The 7,518-nt window shown below is 39.2% G+C and overlaps 1 non-coding gene across 1 annotated transcript; it reads left to right on the top strand.

The window, feature by feature from the left end:
* The first annotated feature begins 6,548 nt into the window (after positions 1–6,548).
* LOC123847176 (U6 spliceosomal RNA) lies at positions 6,549–6,655 on the top strand. The gene has a single exon (XR_006791431.1). It is a non-coding gene; the product is annotated as a U6 spliceosomal RNA (small nuclear RNA).
* Positions 6,656–7,518: the final 863 nt, after the last annotated feature.

Here is a 7,518-nt window from a genome sequence, read left to right as displayed (position 1 = left end):
TTCCGACTTTCCTCTTGTGATTGAGTTCTAGTTTCCAAGCAACATGGTCTGAAAATAGGCAGTGAATGATCCCAATCTTTTGGTACTGGTTAAGACCTGATTTGTGACCTAGGATGTGATCTATTCTGGAGAATGTTCCATGGGCACTAGAGAAGAATGTGTATTCTGTTGCTTTGGGATGGAATGTTCTGAATAGATCTGTGAAGTCCATTGGGTCCAGTGTGTCATTTAAAGCCTTTATTTCCTTGTTGATCTTTTGCTTAGATGATCTGACCATTTCAGTGAAGGGAGTGTTAAGGTCCCCCACTATTATTGTATTGTTGTCGATGTGTTTCTTTGCTTTTGTTATTAATTGGCTTATATAATTGGCTGCTCCCGTGTTAGGGGCATAGATATTCACAATTGTTAGATCTTCTTGTTGGACAGACCCTTTAAGTAGGATATAGTGTCCTTCCTCATCTCTTATTACAGTCTTTGGTTTAAAATCTAATTGTCTGATATAAGGATTGCCACCCAGGTTTCTTTTGGTGTCCATTAGCATGGTAAATGGTTTTCCACCCGCTCATTTTCAATCTGGAGGTGTCGTTGCCTCTAAAATGAGTCTCTTGCAGGCAACATATCGATGGGTCTTGTTTTTTAATCCAATCTGATAGCCTGTGTCTTTTGATTGGGGCATTTAGCCCATTTACTTTCAGGGTAACTACTGAAAGATATGAATTTAGTGTCATTGTATTGCCTGTAAGGTGACTGTTACTGTATATTGTCTGTGTTCCTTTCTGGTCTATGTTGTTTTTAGGCTCTCTCTTTGCTTAGAGGACCCCTTTCAATATTTCTTGTAGGGCTGGTTTTGTGTTTGCAAATTCCTTTAGTTTTTGTTTGTCCTGGAAGCTTTTTATTTCTCTTCTATTTTCAATGACAGTCTAGCTGGATATAGTATTCTTGGCTGCATATTTTTCTCATTTAGTGCTCTGAATAGATCACACCAGTACTTTCTGGCCTGCCAGGTCTCTGTGGATAGGTCTGTTGCCAATCTAATGTTTCTACCACTGTAGGTTACAGATGTCTTGTCCTGAGCTGCTTTCAGGATTTTCTCTTTGTCTCTGAGACTCGTAAGTTTTACTAGTAGATGTCAGGGTGTTGACCTCTTTTTATTGATTTTGAGGGGGGTTCTCTGTGCCTCCTGGATTTTGATGCCTGTTTCCTGCCCCAAATTAGGGAAGTTCTCTGCTATAATTTGCTCCAATATACCTTCTGCCCCCCTCTCTCTTTCTTTTTCTTCTGGGATCCCAATTATTCTAATATTCTTTTGTCTTATGGTATCACTTTTCTCTTGAATTCTGCCCTCATGATCCAGTAGTTGTTTATCTCTCTTTTTCTCAGCTTCTTTATTCTCCATCATTTGGTCTTCTATATCACTAATTCTCCCTTCTGCCTCATTTAGCCTATCAGTTAGAGCCTCCATTTTTTATTGCACCTCATTAATAGCCTTTTTGATTTTGACTTGGTTAGATTTTTGTTCTTTTATTTCTCCAGAAAGGGATTCTCTAGTATCTTCCATGCTTTTTTCAAGCCCAGCTAGTATCTTTATAATCGTCATTCTGAACTCTAGTTCTGACATCTTACTAATGTCTGTATTGTTTAGGTCCCTGGCAGTCAGTGTTGCCTCTTGTTCTTTTTTTTTTGAGCTGATTTTTTCCGTCTTGTCATTTTGTCTGGAGGAGATAGATGAATGAGAGAACAAAATGCTAACAGGGTAACAACGACCCCAGAAAAATATACACTAAACAAATCAGAAGAGACCTGAAACTGGGGGAAAAGAAAAGGAAAGAATGAAAAGAGAAAAAAAAGAAAAAGATAAAAGAAAAAGAATATGATCAAATATGATCAGGGTGGTGCATAAATCAGTGCCACACACTAGATTTTGGGTGTATTTTGGTCTTTTAGAAGAAAGTGCCTCTCAAAATTTTAACGAAAGAAAAACTTATATATGTACAAAAATAAGGGTAAATACAATGAAGGGATGGAACATGACTGTAAAGGTGAAAATTATAGGGGCACCTGTGTGGCTCAGTCATTTAGCGTCTGCCTTCGGCTCAGGTCATGATCCCAGGGTCCTGGGATCAAGCCCCGCATTGGGCTCCCTGCTTGGTAGGAAGCCTGCTTCTCCCTCTTCTGTTCCCCCTGCTTGTGTTCCCTCTCTCACTGTGTCTCTCTCTGTCAAATAAATAAATAAAATCTTAAAAAAAAAAGATGAAAATTATAAAAGCTTTTATAAAAGGAATTGATAAGAAGTTGGTTGTAAAAAGAAAGAAGAGGAATTTAAAAAAAGGGAGAGAATGTGATCAGGCAGGAGAGTAGAACAAAGCCATACACTAGAGATTTAGGGTATATTTTGGTCTGTTAGAAGAAAGTGTATCTCAAAATTTTAAAGAGAGAACAACTTATATATATACCAAAAATAAGGTTAACTACTATGAAGGAATAGAATATGACTCTAAAATGAAAAATAAAAAAGATTTTTAAAAAAGGGATTGATTAGATGTTGGTTGAAAAAGGGAAAAAGAAAAATTCAAAAAAAAGGAAAAGAAAAAGAAAGAAAATTTAAAAAATTAACTTTCAAAGACTAAAGAATCAGGGGGGAAAAAAGCCATGAATTCTATGTGCTGTATTCCCCTAGCACTGGAGTTCTGCCCTTCTCATTGATCAGTAAACTTGGTCTTGGCTGGCTGTTCTTGCTGATCTTCTGGGGGAGGGGCCTATTGCGTTGTTCTCAAATGTCTTTGCCAGAGGTGGAATTGCCCCGCCCTTTGCAGGGCCGGGCTAAGTAATCTGCTTGGGTTTGCTCTCGGGAGCTTTGGTTCTCTGCAAGCTTTCCGTACAGCTTTGAAGGACCAGAGTGAAAATGGCAGCCTCCCAATCTCCGCCCCTGAGGAGCCGAGAACTCAGGGCCCCCCTACTCAGTGTGCCCCCAGAGAAAAGCAGTCAGTCACTCCCGTCTCCCCGGTCTCTGGCCACACTCCGTGCTCACCTAGCCTGTGACTGAGCATTTTTCTCTCTGGCACCTGATCCCATTTGGAGTCTCCAAACCCAGCATATCCCTGCAGTGAGCTCCCGCAGCACTCCTCCCAGGTGAGGAAGGGGAGTATCCCCAGATCTGTCACTTGTTGGGTCCCTGCTGGAAGAGCAGTGGCCTGACTGTGCCACGGATCACGGTTTATGGCAACCCCGAGCTGAGAGCCCGCGCCTTGGCTCTGTCTCTGCAGCCAGCTTCCCCACTCTAATACCTGGGAGCTCTGCCACACTCAGGCACCCCCGGTCTTTCTGTGACCCTAAGGGTCCTCCGACCACACTGTCCCAGTGAGGGTTCCACCCCCCGCTTAGCCACTGGAGCGACATTCTTCAGTGGAGCTGACTTCTAAAAGTTCCAATTTTGTGCTCTGCTCTCTATCATTTGCCAGTAGCGGCTGATGGAGTCCCCTCCCCCGCCATCTATGTTCCCAAATATCACCTCAGATTCACTTCTCCGCACATTCTACCTTTCAGAAAGTGATTGCTTTTCTGTTCAGAGAGTTGCTGCTATTCTTTTCTTCGATCTCCTGTTGAGGTTGTAGGTGTTCAGAATGGTTTGATTCCTATCTAGCTGAATTCCTGGAACCAGATGAAATTTAGGTCTCCTACTCCTCTGCCATCTTGCTCCTCCCCCTGGAGCAAATGACTTTGAATGACACACTGGACCAGATGTATTTAACAGATATATTCAGAGCATTTCATTCTAAGGCAGCAAAAGATACATTGTTTTTGAGTGCACATGGAACATTCTCCAGAACAGATCACATACCAGTCACAAATCCTGCCTCAACCTGTACGAAAAGATTGAGATCATACCATGCATATTTTCAGACCACAATGCTATGAAACTTGAAGTTAGCCACAAGAAAAACTTGCAGAGACCACAAATACATGGAAGTTAAAGAACTTCCTACTAAAGAATGAATGGTAAACCAGGAAATTAAAGAAGCAATTTCAAAAAATACACGGCAACAAATAAAAATGAAAACATGACAGTCCAAAACATTTGGGACTCAGCAAGACAATAATAGGAGGTGAGCATATAAAAATACAGGCCTTCCTCAAGAAGCAAAAAGTTTCAAATACCCAACCTAACCTTACACCTAAAGGAGCTGGAAAAAAAAGAGCAAATAAAGCCTAAAACCAGCAGAAGAAGGAAAATAATTAAGATTGGAGCAGAAATAAATGAGACAGAAATTAAAAAAAAAAAACAGTAGAACAAATCAATGAAACTAGAAACTGGTTCTTTGAAAGAATTAACAAAATTGATAAACCCCTAACCAGACTTACCAAAAAGAAAGAAGAACCCAAATAAATAAAATCATGAATTAAAGGGGAAAGATCACAACCAACACTGCAGAAATACAAATGATTATAAGAGAATATTAAGAGCAATTATATGACAACAAACTGGGCAATCTGCAAGAAATGGATAAATTCCTAGAAACATTTAAACTACTAAAACTGAACTAGGAAGAAATAGAAAATTTGAGCAGACCCATAACCAGCATACAAATTGAATCAGGAATCAAAAATCTCCCAACAAACAAGAGTCCAGGGCTGCATGGTTTCCCAGGGGAATTCTACCAAACATTTAAAGAAGAATTAATACATATTCTTCTGAAGTTGTTCCAAAAAATAGAAATGGAAGGAAAACTTCCAAACTCATTCTACAAGGCCAGCATTACCTTGATCATAAAACCAGACAAAGACCCCCACTACAAAGGATTATTATAGACCAATATCCTTGATGAACATGGATGCAAAAATTCTCAACAAGATTCTAGCTAATCGATTCCAACAGTATATTAAAAGGATTATTCACCATGATCAAGCGGGATTTATTCCAGGGTTGCAGGGGTGGTTCATTACCTGCAAATCAATCAACATGATACACTATATTAATTTAAAAAAAGGATAAGAACCCTATGATCCTCTCAACAGATGCAGAAAAAGCATTTAACAAAATACAGCATCCTTTCTTGATTAAAAATTGTCAAGAAAATAGGGATAGAAGGAACATATCTCAACATCATAAAGGCCATATATGAAAGACCCACAGCTAATATCATCTTCAGTGGGAAAAACTGAGAGTTTTCCCCTAAGATCAGGAACACAACAGGGATGTCCACTCTCACCACTGTTGTTCAGCATTGTACTGGAAATCCTAGCCTCTGCAATCAGAAAACAAAGAAAAATAAAAGACATCCAAATTGGCAAGGAGGAAGTCAAACTTTCACTCTTTGCAGACAACATGATACTCTATGTAGAAAACCTGACTCTACCAAAAACTGATACATGAATTCAGCAAAGTCCCAGGATGTAAAATCAACATACAGAAATCTGTTGCACTTCTATACACAAATAATGAAGCAGCAGAAAGAGAAATCAAGGAATAGATCCCATTTACAATTACACCAAAACCCATAAGATGCCTAGGAATAAACCTAACCAAAGAGGTAAAGGATCTGTATGCTGAAAAGTATAGAATACTTATGAAAGAAATTGAAGAAGACACAAAGAAATGGAAAAACATTCCATGCTCATGGATTGGAAGAACAAATATTGTTAAAATGTCTATATTTCTCAATGCAACCTACACGTTCAATGCAATCCTGATCAAAATGACACCAGCATTTTTTCACAGAATTAAAACAAACAATCCTAAAATTTGTATGGAACCAGAAAAGACCTCAAATAGTCAAAGTAATGTTGAAAAAGAAAAGCACAGTGGAAGGCATCACAATCTCAGACTTCAAGCTATATTACAAAGCTATAATCATCAAGACAATATGGTACTGGCTCAAAAACAGACACATAGATCAATGGAACAGAATAGAGAGCCCAGAAATGGAACCACAATTATACGGTCAACTAATCTTCGACAAAACAGGAAAGAACATCCAACAGAAAAAAGACAGTCTCTTCAACAAATGGTGTTGGGAAAATTGGACAGCCACATGCAGAAGAATGAAATGGGACCACTTTCTTACACCATATACAAAAATAAACTCAAAGTGGGTGAAAGACCTAATGTGACACAGGAAACCATCAAAATCCTAGAGGAGAAAACAGGCAGCAACCTCTTTGACCCCTGCCACAGCAACTTCTTACTAGACACATCTCCAGAAACAAAAGCAAAAATAAACTATTGGGACCTCGTCAAGATAAAAAGCTTCTGCACAGCAAAGAAAACACTAAACAAAACTAAAAGGCAACTGACAGAATGGGAGAATATATTTGCAAATGACATATCAGATAAAGGGCTAGTATCCAGAACTCAACAAAATCAACACCCAAAAAATAATCCAGTTAACAAATGGGCAGAAGACATGAACAGACATTTCTCCAAAGAAAACATACAAATGTGCCTAACATGAAAAAATGCTCAACATCATTCATCAACAGGGAAATACAAATCAAAACTACAATGAGTTACCACCTAATACCTGTCAAAATGGCTAAAATTAACAATTCAGGTGCTCACTTCAGCAGCACATATACTAAAATTGGAATGATACAGAGAAGATTAGCATGGCCCCTGCACAAAGATAACATGCAAATTCATGAAGCATTCCATATTTTTTTTGTAATGATGTGGATGGAACTAGAGGGTTACACTAAGCGAAATAAGTCAATCAGAGAAAGACAATCATCATTGATTTCACATATATGTGGAATTTAAGAAACAAAAGAGAGGAGCATAGGAGAAGGGAGGGGAAAAATGAAACAAGACAAAACCAGAGAGGGAGACAAACCATAAGAAACTCTTAATCATAGGAAACAAACTGAGAGTTGCTGCAAGGGAAGAGGTGGGGAATGGGGTAGCTGGGTAATGGGCACTAAGGAGGCACGTGATGTCATGAGCACTGAGTGTTATATATAACTGATGAATCACTGAACTCTACCTCTGAAACTAAGAATACACTATATGTTAATTGAATTTAAATAAAAAAATAAAAATAAAAAATTAACAACTCAGGAAACAACAGATGTTGGCAAGGATGCAGAGAAAGGGTAACCCTTTTGCACTGTTGTTGGGGGGGGATGCAAACTGGTGCAGCCACTCTGGAAAACAGTATGGAGTTTCCTCAAAAAGTTAAAAATAGAACTACCCTATGACCCAGCAATTGCACTACTAGGTATTTGTCCAAGGGATTCAAAAATGCTGATTCAAAGGGGCACATGCACCCCAATGTTTATTTTTTTTTAAGATTTTATTTATTTATTTGACAGTGAGAGACATAGTGAGAGAGGGAACACAAACAGGGGGAGTAGGAGAGGGAGAAGCAGGCTTCCCCGTGGAGCAGGGAGCCCGATGTGGGGCTCGATCCCAGAACCCTGGGATCACGACCTGAGCCGAAGGCAGATGCTTAACGACTGAGCCACCCAGGCGCCCCTACCCCAATGTTTATAAAGCACTATCAGCAACAGCCAAATTATGAAGAG

Source organism: Mirounga angustirostris, unplaced genomic scaffold (assembly GCF_029215605.1).
Source record: "Mirounga angustirostris isolate CCGP_5_RB_7025 unplaced genomic scaffold, mMirAng1.0.hap1 SCAF_6, whole genome shotgun sequence".
NCBI classification, from domain to species: Eukaryota; Metazoa; Chordata; class Mammalia; order Carnivora; family Phocidae; genus Mirounga; species Mirounga angustirostris.
The sequence above is the reverse complement of the archived record's forward strand: the minus strand, read 5'-3'. Positions and strand labels throughout refer to the sequence as shown.